This window comes from Crocodylus porosus, unplaced genomic scaffold, assembly GCF_001723895.1.
Source record: "Crocodylus porosus isolate Cpor-Errol unplaced genomic scaffold, CroPor_comp1, whole genome shotgun sequence".
Classification (NCBI taxonomy): Eukaryota; Metazoa; Chordata; order Crocodylia; family Crocodylidae; genus Crocodylus; species Crocodylus porosus.
In genome coordinates, this window is record NW_017728906.1 from 154,379,006 (window position 1) to 154,390,760 (window position 11,755).

The 11,755-nt window shown below is 51.3% G+C and overlaps 1 protein-coding gene across 1 annotated transcript in view; it reads left to right on the forward strand.

Annotated features, from left to right (window-relative positions):
• The window catches only part of FAM124A (family with sequence similarity 124 member A), a 91,381-nt gene extending 88,103 nt beyond the window's left edge, over positions 1 to 3,278 (forward strand). The window contains exons 6-7 of the transcript XR_002100039.1: positions 2,464 to 2,472; positions 3,268 to 3,278. The gene's annotated coding sequence lies outside the window, so the exon portion shown is untranslated. The remainder of the gene's footprint in view (positions 1 to 2,463; positions 2,473 to 3,267) is intronic.
• Positions 3,279 to 11,755: the final 8,477 nt, after the last annotated feature.

The window sequence follows — 11,755 nt, forward strand, 5'->3', positions numbered from 1 at the left end:
TATGACCCCAGCTGACTTCCTGCCCTTTGGGCAGGGGGCTGGACTTGATGATCTCCCGAGGTCCCTTCCAGCCCTAATGTCTATGAATCTATGCCGGCAGTGTGACACCAATGGACCCAAGCTGGCTTTAAACTAGTTAGCTCAGGTACCCAGCACAGCATAGCTGTAACAGTACAGCGTTCAGCATGGACTAATCACCCCAGTGTTTCCCCAGCTTCTCAGGTGCATGTCCCCCCTTGCAGTGCACCAGCAATGGTGGTGTAGACATAACCTTCCCCACAGCTTCACTCTGGCTGTTCTTGATATCTCCTCCTTCTTCCCCTGCCATGTCTCCTTCCATTTCACATTCTCCCCTGTCTTTCCATCTAGCTACAACTCCCCCCAACAAAAGGCCACCAAAAAGATCCCACGCAAAACCACTGGCTGCTACCATGCCCCTATTCTGTTTGCTTGTTCAACCCTTTTCCCGCTCTTTGTTTCTCTCTGGTCTATTTAAATTGGGAACTGTTTTGGGCAGGGGCTGCCTACTGCTCTGTGTCTGTATAGTGCCTAGTACAATGAGCCCATTTGTGGTTGATTCCTGTGCACTACTCCATGATTAATCAATACGTCAGGAAGGCCTGCCCCATCACTTACCTCTGACATACATAGGTCAAGTGCACGCCTTTTAACACCCTCAAATATTGTGCTTTGAAATCCTAGCACGTGGATGGGAAAGCTGCCCCTCTCCCCAGCCACCAGCTGTTCTAATGCCTTTCTTTGCTACTTTGGTCCAAAAGATACAAACTTACTCAAATCTTGTATTTGGATGCTTGGCTCTGCTGCTTCTGGAGCAGTTGCTTGACTGCAGCTGCTACCAGATAGCGAATAAGTGGCTGAGATGTATTGGGTGGTGATGGTGAGCTTTTGGCAACTGTGCAGCAAAGATGAAACTCTTTTTTACCCCAGGCATCTGCTGCTGAATTTATTGGGATGTTTAGCAGCATTGCCTGGTGAAAAATCTATATGAATCTTATTGCTATAGTACACAAGGAAGCTTGGGCGGGGTGTGTGTGGAATGAGTGAATAGATCCATAGATATCATTTGAAGTCATAAGTAAGCAGCATCTAAAAAAGAACATAACAAGCAGATGGCCCTCTTGGAGAGCAAATCATGTTAAAAGCCAGACAGGAAGGAGTGGAGCTGTGAGTGAGTAAAGGAAGGGCAAGATGAAGATGGGAGAGAAGCATGAGGCATGGTATGAGGAGGAAGGTAGCTGTTAATGGACTACTGAAGTACAAAGCACTGGGTAGGTACACTCTAAAAATTCACATGCCTCAAATAAATGGGCTGGTGTAGGGGATGGCTGGTGACAAGAACAAGCTATTTAAACCTTAATTCTCTGTGCTGTGGCACTAGAATATCTTGCTAGAATTACAGCCATGACTGCAATTCTGCAAAGCCCCAGGCCCCTGGCAGACATTATACTGACTTGTGATTACCCCGGTTAATTGCATCTTAAATAGTAACCTGGCCACAAATTTATGCAATTAATGGCACAAGAAAACAGGAAATAAGCCACAAAATTATTCCACAAAATATGTGTAATTATTTTGTGGCTGGTTTCCTCACACCTTAAACTGAATGTGTGGCAGGGTCCCCACCAGCCCTAGCTGCATGGCGGGGCTCTGGGACCATCCCCAGTGCAGTCCCAGAGACAGTGATCTGAGTCCCAGCACTGCACTGTACTGTGGAAATTGCTCTGATGCAGTCCTAGGGCTGAGATCGACAATAACCTGATTGGCAGTCCCAAGCTGGGGACTGCACCAGTTATCTAGGCACCCCGGTTTCTACTTGCTAGTGTAGGGGGAGTCTGAGATCATGATATCAACAATCACACCTCCTGCTATGCCACATGTGTGCGGCAGAATACACAGTTTTGGGATCTGGGATTGCGGAATCATGCCTGGAATTCCATCATGATTCCAGGCATGATTCCATGATCCCAGATCCCCCTACAGTAGCAAGAAGAAACCTGGGTGCCCAGTTAACCAGTGCAGTCCCAAGTGCATCATGTTAATAAACTAATGTGTGCCAGGGGTCCTATAGAGGTAATCTCTAGTAGGGCTGCGCAAAAAACTGAGTCTTTCCTGTATTAGAACTATTGGTACAAAATCATAGATGATACCAGACATTACCAGGTGACTTTGCAATGGTTTCACAGTGAGTTTGGATTGGACTATTAGGGCATTCACCTCAGAGGGTAGGGGGAAATCTTGGCTTCTGGTGTCTGCTTTTATCACTTTCAATGTATTGTGCATTAAATAGTCATTGGATAAAAAAAACAGAAAGAGTCTTAGGAACAGTAACCAGAACCTAGCCCTCACTCTCCTGGCTGAGCTAAGATCCCCTTTGTGCTTTCTTGTTTTGGCCCCATGAATCATGTGTTTTTTGAAGCATACTGGATCGGCATCCACTGATAGTGTGGACTAGTTTCTCATCAAGTGGTCAGGACACTCCAGGAAGATGGGGGATACAGATTTAAACTCTCTCAGCCAAAGAAGAGAACTAAACCTAGGGTTCCCATTTCCTGGGTAAGTGCTCTAAGCTACTAGACTATTATATCAGAAGTGGCTGACATCCCTGCCCCCCAGTACACTCCTTCTCTGGATGTGCTTAAAAAGAAAACAGTGAGCTCTGTTTACTTTGAACAAAAACCTGTACGTGCCTAATCTCATGGCTCAGGATCCCAAGGGGACAAAAACAATGTTTTGCAGCCCTGACTCAGGCACAGAAACTAGAAAGAAGGAGTTTAGGCAAGGAGCTGAATTTTGCATTTCCTAATGCCTCATCCTAATGTATGGGCTTTTTGGCCCCTGCCCTGAGGTGCCAACCCTACCCCCACCCCAGGCACTGCAGGGGAGCCTACTTGCCAGCTCTGGGTTTGGATTCTACACTTGGGGGCACATCTATACATGCACTTTAATGCACATTAGCCTTTTTTAATATGCATTGAAGTGTCACTAAAAAACTTGGTATTTAGCTCATGTGCATTAAAATAAGCTAAAGCATATTGGCTATGTCTACACAAGTGGTGAATTGTGCAGTTGTTACTGCACAGTCATTTAGTACTTCCATAATCAATAACTAAGTGACTGCGCAGTAACCGGCATTACCGAGCAGTAGTGTCTCTGCACGTTTTTGTTCTGATGCTACTGCACAGTCGCAACAAGCTATTGTGCAGTAGCATCACATCATGGTTAGTGCCCCCCAACACTACCGTGCAGTAGCAGTGAACCACACAGACATAAAAATTAGTTTCCAGGAATCAGTGTTGCATCAACAAGTGGCATCAGTCTGGAAGCACAAAATCAGAGGAAGCATACTAACATGCAAAAGCCCAGAAAGCATGTCAACCTTTTCTTTGAAGCAGCAAAATGTAACTGTCAAGATATTTACGGTCATTGTTGTCTAATAGCATGGCAGCTGATTTCTCAGCAATATCAAAGAGTTCTGCTAAAAAAAATCATCAAGGTCATGTTATAATCTCTAGAACATGGCATACAAAAAAACCAAAATAAGAAAGAAACCAAGAGAAAAAACAGTGGAGCAGTGCATGCATGGGCAGCGCTCCCTTGCAGCACAGAGAACATCTGAGTGTGGTGTATGTGGAGCCACAGATGTATTTGCGATGCCACATACCACACAGCTGCGCTCATCTAGATGCGGCCATTGGGCGCATCCAGACAAGCGTGCATGTGCCTGTTACGGCATCTCAAAGCAGTTTGAGGTGCAGCAAGAGGCACGCTGGGAACAAAAAAATGTTCCTTATACTTCATATTTGCAGTGCAGACTCTAAATTTGATACCCGGATTTCCAGGTACCAAAAAAACAAAAACCTGCAGAAAAATGGGGCAGGGCATGCTCCTGTAGTGTGCTGGGCAAAGAGGAGCAGAGCAAGGCTGCTTCATATTTGCAGTGCAGGCTCCATCTCCAGTACCTAGGGAGGTGGGGGTGGGGGTGGTTGTGTGTAGGGGGGACTGTGTGGGTACAGGGGGAACTGCTTGGGAGGGGTGGGGCCCCTGCCCAACCCCCACAGGGCGCACAGCCCTCCCCACAGCAGCCATTGGGTGCTCAGGGCCTGTTGATGAGAGCCCCTTCACAGCATGGCCCTAGCTGCCTCAGACCCAGTACCTCCTGTGCTGCATGCCGGGGGCACAGCCTGAGGCTGTACGCCTTTGGGCAGCACTGAGACATTCTGGCTGTCACCTGGGGACCCGGGTTGTCCTGCGCGGTCACCGCTGCCTCTGGGCTGCCCTAAAGGGCGTGGGGGCAGCACAGAGGAGCCACAGGCCAGCCCAGCTTGGGCTCCATGGAGCAGCAGGCAGCACTGAGGGGGAGGGGCTGCTTTTCCCTCGTGGGGAGCACACTCCTGCCCTGCCAGTGCTGCTGCTGCTGCTGCAGCTGTTCAGTGTGAGCAGGCGAGTCTGCTGCAGGCGTGGGATAGGGTGGGACTGCGCGCGGGTCCCCACCAGTACTGTGGGGCTGGGCCCAGCAGCTGCTAATGCCTGGGCTGCCTAGAAAGCCATTCCAGTGCAGAGCTGCCCCAGCCCCACTGCATGCCGAGGAGGTGCCACCATGGGATGACACCTGGGCCAGGCAGGATGATGGTACCTGCCATGGGCTGGACAAAGCCCCTCCATGGGCCAGATCTGGCCTGTGGACTGTATTTTGCTCACCCTGGTGTAGTGCGCTGGGCACCACTCAGCCCACACAAACACACAGTGCCCACAACATGTGCACGAGCTGCATGCTTGGGGCACAGCACTGGTGCAAGGTGGGAACTGGCCCTGGGGTGTTTCCCCAGAAAGGTCCCCTGAGGGGAGGGTGGGGGCATGAGTGGTTCCTCATCCCAGTTCTCTGGGAGCCTCATGCCCCCAAGCCCAGGCAGCATGGGTTTGGCAGCAGCACAGAAGAGCGGCTGGCCTGCGGGGGTGGGGGAGGGTAGGTGCGGTCTGGAGCTATGGCAGCAGGTGTTGCTGGGAGCCTGACCTGTCCTTCCCTGGGAATGGGGTGAGGGAGGCAGGCTGCCTCTGGCCAGCACCCAGCAGCCCACCTGCCCCTGGCAACTGAGTGGGGACTGAGGGCCAGGCCCTGCCCGAATGACTTACCATGGTCCCTGGGCACTAGGCCTGTGCGAATAGGGAAGTACTCAATTCAGATTTGGATTCAGCCAATTTGGAGGACAGTGATTTGATTTAGAGATGCGGATCACTGTCCCGAATCTATTCAGTCGAATCAGCTTTGGAACATTCGGCCCCAGTTTGGAGAGATTCAAAGATTCAGCCATAGACTGTAATGGGGAAATCACTGAAATAACTATAGCTTTGTCATTTGTTGGCTGATTCAGATAAAAATTGCAGGGCCAGTATCCCTTTCTGAAGGCATGAAGTCTGCCTTGTGTCAAGGAGATAGGCACAGGGGTTTCTGGGAAACTGCACCTCAAATCTGCTGACAAGCAAAACTCGTGCCGTGTGTGTTAAGGCAAAGAAGGGTGAAAACTGCAGGCATGGCAGCCCCTGCTGAGGCCATGAAGCCTACCAGCTTTCAAGGAGAAAGGTGCAGGGGTTTCTCAGACACTGCACCTCAAGCTGCTGACAAGCAAAACTCATGACATGGGTGATTATGTTTGTGTTAAGGCAAGCCTCACTGGCAATGGGGCCTCTACACGACACAGTAGCGTGCCCCAATGAGGTCTCCTCCTCCCCTACAGCTTCAACCTGGTCCACCACTTTAAATAACAACAGGTAAAATAATAATTTAGTGAGGAGCAGCACAGTAGCACCAGCAGCATCTCAAGCACCCAAACTGTCACAGAGCCCTTCTTTCCTCTCCTGCAGGAGCTTCTTCTCCAGCAGCTGCCAGTGAACTCTCCCTGCCAGCCCCAGCCCTGGGGCTTAGATGTGCCCAGAGCCCTGCACCTTTCTGGTCAGGTGCTAGGGGTGTTGGTCTAAGGACATGGCACTGGCAGACAAGGTCCTTTGGGTCAATCTAATCTGGTATCTTTTAGCAGACCAACTGAATAGTTACAGAAATATAGCTTAGCAAGATTTCAGGTTGAAAAAACCTTCATCAGGCTGAGAAAGCACCTGCAGTTGGGGTGTGCGTGTGCTGCTCCTGCATGGAAGGAACAGTAAAGAAGCCAGAGGCTGGCACGCAATGCAGGCAAGAAAGCCAGTCAGCGAAAATGGAAACGGAGGTGTCAGAGGCTGAGGGACAGGCTGGGGTCGGGAGAGAAGGGAAATGTAGCAGCGCAGGTAAAAGTGGAGAGGTAACTGGGGAATCAGATGTCTGGCAGGTTGTAGTGTGTCAGAATTCCAACGTCTACACTGAGTCCACGAGTTTTTGGACCTACTACCTAGGAGGCTGATGAAGTGAAGTTCGTAGGCCCAGGTCTGAAAAGTGGTTTGTAAACATCCCCCTCCCCACCCGACCCCAGCCTGTCCTTCAGCTCCTGATGCCTCCATTTCCATTTTCACTGACTGGCTTTCTTGCCTGCATTGCATGCCAGCCTCTGGCTGCTTTACTATTCCTTCCATCCAGGAACAGCACACACACACACCCCCCAACTGTAGGTGCTTCCTCAGCCTGACAAAGGGTTTTTCAAGCCAAAAACTGGCATCCTAGGCAGCTAAGCTGAGCTCATCTGGAGCCTCATAACTCCACTGTAAGCCACAGGCCTGTGACGGGTCTGGGCTTTCCCTAACCAAAACTGTGTGCATGCATGTGGTAGCTGTAAGTTATGGCACCTCCTACCTGACTTTCACCAGGGGGATCCTTGGTCCTGGCATTTCCTGGGGCTGCCATGCTGCCACCAGTCTCACCAGGCCTCCCTGATCCTGGCAGAGTGCAATTTTAGTGGTCATGCCCAGGACCTGGAACCTCCTCCTTCCCCACAGTCCCAGCCCATACCTCCAAGTTCATTTTGGCATGGGAGCTCAGCAGGGACATGTAATTCCCTTGCTGGCTGGTGATGCAGTGTATGCTCCCTCCAGCTCTGAGAGCTCGCTCTGTCTGCAGGTGGATGTTGGGGAACCCCAGCAGTGGGAGGTTCACCTTCAGGAACACCAGCTGCTCCACCAAACCAGGATCCAAGCAGGTGCAGTGTGGTGGGGTGTCACTACATCCCCAGCAATGCTAAACACCCTCTCGCTTGGAACACTGGTTGGTGGACAGGACAGGTGTTCATGGGCAACCATGGCCAGATCCTGCCACATCTGGCTGTGGCTTGCCCAGTAGACCAAGGGGGTCTCAGTCCAGTGGCTCCACATCCTCGGCAAGATAGGTATCCACTGAAGTCTCAGTGCTACCTGCCTGACTCTGGGGTCTGGTGTATCTGGACCCCAACATTGAAACCATGCCCTTGGCCCACATTGCAAGCAGCTGGAGTGGAGGAGACTGGCAGGCACTGGTGCTGGGAGTGCTGGTATGGGAAAGTGGATCCCCCTCTTCCACATCCCCTTGTCTCTGCCCTTCTGCCTCCCTGACTCTGATGACCAGCACCTGTGTTCAGTGATCAAGGGTTTTGGTGCACATGCTCTCCTTCACCCTTGGGTCACACATGCTCACCAGCATGTGGACAATACTGGACTACAAGGGATCTAGCCATCTCCTGATGCCGTCCTTCAGCCACCTCACCAGTGCCTGCGTGTCTGGTGACAGCAGCTTGCCCCAACCAGGAACATTGATCCCCTGGAACCTCTCCATTTGGTTTTCAAGTTCCCTCACTATGGGGATCACCTGGCCAAGGAGGGCATCACCAACAGTAAGGGTCTCAGTGGCCTCAAGGAAGGGCCTGAGGACCACCAAGATCTGGGAGATGGTATCCCACTCAGCTCTGTTAAGGGTCCCACTCTCCCCAAGCAAGGCCATCTCATGGATAGCCTGCTGTTGCTCCACCAGCCTTCCCAGCATCTGGTATGTGGAGTTCCACCAAGTCTCCACATCCTGCATGATTTTGTGCTGTGGGATGCTCAGCTCTGCCTGTTTCTTCCATAGCATCTTGCCCCCCTTGATGCTGCAGTGGACTTAGCCTGCCAACTTCCTGCATTCTGAAATCAGCTGAGTGGTAGTGACAGCACCATCACCAGCAGCCCTGTCCCCCTCCAAGGCATCCCTGACTATGAGGTGCAGCTTGTGTGCCACACAGCAGACGCCAACAAAGTTGGCATCATGGACCGCCTTGACCCCATTGTTGGTGACCATGAACCTGCAGGAGAGTTCACCCTGCCCAACGAGCCACCCTTGTACCATGTGGTTCATGGCCACCATGATCTCCCTTGCCGTGTGGGACTCATCCATCACTTTGGCTTAAAGGAGATGCCACCGACAGCCTGATTGATTGCACCAGTCTCCTGTGAGGGAGAGGTAGGCATGATCTCCACCCCGGCTGCTCCAGATGTCAGAGGTGAAGTGCAAGGCTACCTGTGGCCCTGCCTTGTGCAGCTCCTCCCTCAAGTATTCCCTGCATGCCTCATACGGGGAGGGCACCACTGTCCAGCCAAAGGTGGTGTGTGTGGCCACTTGGTAAGATAGGGCCACAAGCACCATAAGCTGCCTGAACACTGGCCACTTAACTAAGGAGAAGGGCTGACCATCCAAAGCAAGCATCTCCCCAATGCTCTGGGTGATCTCATTCACGCTTGCAACATGCCCCGCTTTGTCTGTGGCTTTCCCCCACCATTCCAGGGTGGTCTGCCTCCAATATGGGGTCATGGGGGCTTTGGAGCAAGTGGGAGACTATCCCACTGGTACCAGGCTGCGGAGGAAGAAGGGCAAAGAAGTGCTGCCTCCTGAGATGCAGCAGCATCACCATGGTGGTGAAGTGTTTCGCCTCCTTGCCCTGGCTAATCTGTCTTCGGCAGTGCTGGCAGATAACATATTTGGGATGATCTGCCACCTCAAAATGATCCCATGCTACACTCCCCCCCACCCCACCCACTTCTGGGTTGAGGGTGGGGATCTTGCCTTATCCCCCTCCTCAGCAGGCAGAGGCACAACAACAGGAGGAGCTGACTCAGCTGAGCCACTTGCCTCCAAAACCTCCTCTGAGGTGCCTTCCTGACAAGGAGACATGGTTCTAGGGAAACTTTGAGGTGTGTGGAGCACAAACTCAGACTCTCCCTTTGTCCCCAGAATTTCTTTAGCTAGGGTGCTCAGGTGCCCTAGTTGCAAATCCAGCTCCTCCTCTGGCAGTGGGAAGCTCTTGCCAGAAGATAAAATTGGAGTGGAGAAGACTTTCATTCTGTGGCTGGTGCCTATTTCTGGAGTTACAGGAGGTTGTGCACGTGCAGGGACTGCTCCCACCTCCTTGCTTCCACTGACAGCAGAAGACTCATGGCTGCCAGGAAAGAAGATGTGTCTATGTTGGGGGGGAGGGGAGGACAGGACCTGCAGCTCCAGCTCTCCCCCTATCCCCTCCAGCCCCTTGCCCTCCCCTGCCAGAAGACCTGGCACCTGCCTTTCCAGCATACTTCATATTGACCTTTCCTGTGCTGTAAAATGTGTGTGTGTGTGTGTGTGCGCGCACGTGCAGCTGTAATATCTCTTCTTCTCTCCATGTGTATAAGTAATAGTATATGTCTTCTTTTTTCTCTCTGATGTATGACTGTGTCTGACTTCTTCTGTATTGTATTTACTGTCTGACTTCTGCTTCTATGTTGTGTTTACTGTTGTGTGTGTACCTAAAATAATGTTTTTCTTCTTCTATGACTCTCTGACTTCCGTGTTATGTTAATCTGAATCTCTATCTGACTTTTGTTGTCTGTAGTCTAATTGTAACTATAACTACTAATAAAAACTATATATAATCTGATCTCTTCTTCTGTGATTCTATGACTTCTGTGTTGTGTTAATCTGAATCTCTGACTTCTTCTGTGTTGTGTTTACTGTTGTGTGTGTGTGTGACAGGAGTCTCACTTTTGGAGCCTCTCTGCACGTGCAGCTCCAGATTTCTGCAATGGGCCCACCGCCTGCCTATTCCCGCCTGCCACATCTTGATCTTGTTCATAAGTGAAGAATGATGAAACCTAGCGGGAGGCTGCCCATTTATGTGCGCCCTGAAGGTCGGGGGCGTTGTCTGCAGCTCCCTTCTTCCTGCACCGCAGCCCAAGCCTCGCAGTTGTTGCCAGAATGATCCTCCCCCGGGACATAGCATCGGGTCCCAGCCCTTTCTTTCGCCTTTTGGGTCGTCAGCGCCCTTCTCACTCTCGGGCTTCTTACTGCCCCTCGTCTGGGCTTGTCGTGCGCTTCCTGCACTCGTTGCCCCCTCTAGGGCCTTTTCTGCACCTCTCGCTCCCGTTGTCCCCTCTGGGGCCTAAGCCGCGCCTCTCGGGATGGTTGCCCCCTCCAGGGCCTATGCCGCGCCTCTCAGGCTTCTTGCCCCCTCTAGGGCCTGAGCGCCCATTCACAGCTGGGCTACAACCCCCACACACCGAGCGCCTCTCCGGTACTCGAAATGCTGTGCCCACTGTGGCGCTGCTCACTGTGCCCCCTCTGGGCACCGGGAACCCCCCAGCTACTGGGGAGCCACCGTGAGGCCTCCTCACACCCCTACAGCCTCACCCAGTCCTCCGGTATAACAGCAACAAAAATCATGAGCCAAGTGGCTACAACATAACCAGAAGCCTACCGGCTCGTAATGTAATCATAAGCCCCGAGCTCATAGACCCAGCTCCACTCTATGGAGGCTCCGCCTTACCTCCATCCAAGTTCCCTTTTCCCCTGCATCATTGCGGCCGGTCAGCATGGTCAGGCTGCACCCTTGACCCGGGCTGCTCAGCTCACCCGCAGAGCTCCTGCTCTTGCGGTCGCCAGAGGGGAACTGAACTCCTGGCCTTCTAGCTGGGCTTAAGAAGGGCTAAGTTCCACCCCTTCCTGGCTCCCGGCTTCCCTGGTTGCTAGGGCAACCAGCACCTGCACAATCCTAGTAACTGACAGTTGTGCTTCCCCTTTTCCACCCCTAGGGGTCTCTCCCAAGCTATTCCTAGTCTCAGTCACAGGATGCCTGAGAGCCCTGTGACAGTATGTAACTAATGTAATCTCTTATTCTTCTATGACTGAGTGTCTGATTTCTGTGTTGTGTTAATCTGAATCTCTAACTTCTTCTGTGTTGTCTTTAGTCTGTATGTAACTATAACTAATAATATTAATAACTATATATAACCTCTTCTTCTTTTTCTTCTATGAATGTCTGACTACTTCTGTGTTGTAATAATATCTGAATTCTTCTTCTATGATGTCTGTGTGTGGGTGTGTATAATGTATGCACTTCCCTGCACAGTGATGGATCACACTGCCAGGAAAAACACAGCTTTCTTTTTAAAAAGTGTTGGGGAAAAAAACCAAGAACAACTATAAATTGAAAGAAATGTATTGGATAACTATAAGTAGAGGGAATCTAGTTAGTAAGCTATAACCAATCCTTTCCAAAAACGAGAAGTAGCAGGAGACTGACTAGGTAGGAAGCCAATCCAGTCCAGTTCCTTTCAGATGCTGTTGCCCAGGCAGAAACAGCTCATAAAAGGCACAGAAAGCTTGCAGACAGAGGCTTATATGCTGTTTCTACATCCCTCCCCCAGAGCACTGTGATTAGAAGGGGGCTCAGGGAAAGATCACAGTCACTGACCAGCTAGAGAGGTCAGTCTTCCCCCCCACTCCCTCTCCCTCTTCTCAGTTTCTGTTCCCCTGAAAGACTGCCTTCTGAATCTCCAAATC